Below are 2,304 nucleotides of genomic sequence, written 5' to 3'. Positions count from 1 at the left end.
ATGCAAAAACCCTAATCATTCCCAAAATAACCTTTATCTTTGATACAAAAATAAAGATAACTCCTTTAGTTTGGTTTCCCACAATAACCTTTAAAACAGCAACAAATCAGGCTCAAAAGCTGCTTTTCATTCCTGGTGGGGGTGAGAGTGGTGGATGGACCAGCAGAACTTGTTCTCTTCTTGAATGGTGCAATTAAATAGGGGCGACAGGAGCTGCCTCTGAGCAAGGTGGTGGCTTCTTTGGAAAGCATTAGAGAGCCCCCTAGTGACTGTGGAGGGGAGATGCAAAGATGACTGTCCGAGACAGCTGCAGTCATTAGTGGTCATAAAAGGAAACTGTAGAAGGCTCTTTTGGTTAACAGCTTATTTACAATTAGGTAACTATATTTTAAATACTTTAAACCTGAGTAACATTTATAAATATGCTACATGAGACCTCACAGCCGCAAGTTTCACTGAAATCCCTTTGTCCAGTACCTGTGCTTGCTTTCTTTCCCCAGTCTTCCTCACTAGTCAATTCAAAATTTCATGAGTGTCATAAGCATGCAACACCAAGAGAAACGCACCAGGCCCTTCAGGTGCACCGTCAACAGGAGTGGCTAGAAATATGTCCGAGGTCTCAATTTCTTTGAAAACTCTCTAGATTCCGCACGTAAAACACTGGCTTTCGTACCTTCAGCTTCTGCCTCTCAAGACAATTTTCCAGCTGCTCAAAGATTCAGCAATAGGGTTATTGTCCACCAAGAGGCTTGGAAGAGCCGCACCATTGCTGGGGGACGGGGTTCCCGCCTGCCCAGGCAGGATGTTAGTGAACACTGCGCAGTGGCTCCAGGGACCCTGGCGGACCTCCAAGGCTTTTTGATCAATGGCTTGTCCTTTGTCCCAGAGGTGACACATACTGTCATGATACTCAGTGATAAAGTCCCTGCTGCATTAGTTTGTCAGGTTTGAAGCTCTTGGGTTGTATCAAGGTCTCTCAGTCAGGGAGGATGCAGCGTTTCTAAACAGAAAATTATTCTCACTTATCATCAGAGCCAGTTCCAGCTCCTGGAAGTCCTGGATTCATGCAACATCTTTGTTCTTTCTTAACAGAGTATTGGGTAACTGTATCATCTTTTCCACTTGGTCTGGATTAACACTCAGCTCACAGCAACTCACTCTGAACAATTCCAGGTAAGTGAGTTTCTATCGATCAAGTTCACTTTCAATGAACTCATTTTCATGAAGAGATGGGTTCTGTACCTCACCTTGAGAACCAGCTCTTGCATATTTAATGGAAGTGCTCTGGTGAAGAAACGTGGCTGGGATGCTGGCACTGGTCCTGCATATGGTACAGCATTTTGAGGTTCTAGAGACACCGGTGGGTTGGATGGGACAGAGAACAGTGAACATTTCTGCCCCACTGGTGGCTGACAGACAATACCAGGTTTTGATCTTTCTGGTGTTCTAAGTATGGCAGAGGGGCCAGAGATAGCAACATTCTGGACCAGTGCCAAAGAGGTGTGACTCCCTAGGAAAGGCCCCTGGCAGAGGGGTTCTGTGGGGGAGGCAATGGAGGTGAGGTGAGCCATCTGCAGGGGTCGGGCACTGGAGGTGGAGAGGGACCTCCACTCTACAGCTGGGTGGAGTCTCTGCTGCAGGGGTGTAGATAAGAGGGAAGGCTGGGTTGGTCAGATAGTTAAGATCAAAGGGCAGTTCTGACTCCTTCAGCTTGGGGATCTCGTCCTCATCATCATCTTCTACTCCCACAATCTTCCTGATTTCTCTACTTGATGTGAATTGTACTGGCATTTCTCCTTTTGTTGTAAGAATCTCTGTCAGCTCCTGAATATAACAGGTAGGATACCATCTGCCCATGGTTACATTTACATGCCCAGCGTAAACAGGCCCAGCCTTTGATCTCATTTTGGGAGTCCACATCCATCCCACTCTCTACCAGTTTCTGTACCTCCTGAATGTCCTGCAAGGCCGCTGCCTACAGCAGCCTCTCCTGTTGCTCCTTCTGCTCTAAGAGGGCACTCACCTTCCCCAGGGCCCTGGCCCCCAGTGGCCCCTCTTTGAGCATGTCCTGCCTGCCATGGCCTCCATGGCCTGGGGAGGGAGGGCCAGGCTCTCACCCTCCACTGGCACCTGCACTCATGCTGCACCCAAGGGTGGGGGTGGGGTGTGCTCCTGCCTGCTCAGCAGCAGATCCCCCAAAGTCATTGTTTTTAATGGCTGAGCAGTATTTCGTTGTTTAAATGTACCACATTTTCTGTATCCATTCCCCTGTTGAGGGACACCTGGGTTCTTTCCAGCTTCTAT

The 2,304-nt window shown here is 48.2% G+C and overlaps 1 pseudogene; it reads right to left on the bottom strand.

Moving 5' to 3' along the window:
- Positions 1 to 1,006: 1,006 nt before the first annotated feature.
- LOC148006562 (ankyrin repeat domain-containing protein 40 pseudogene) lies at positions 1,007 to 2,065 on the bottom strand (annotated as a pseudogene).
- Positions 2,066 to 2,304: the final 239 nt, after the last annotated feature.

This window comes from Rattus norvegicus, chromosome 3, assembly GCF_021556685.1.
Source record: "Rattus norvegicus strain SHRSP/BbbUtx chromosome 3, alternate assembly SHRSP_T2T, whole genome shotgun sequence".
Lineage (NCBI taxonomy): Eukaryota > Metazoa > Chordata > Mammalia > Rodentia > Muridae > Rattus > Rattus norvegicus.
Note: the sequence above shows the minus strand (reverse complement) of the source record. Positions and strands in the feature narration are given on the sequence as shown.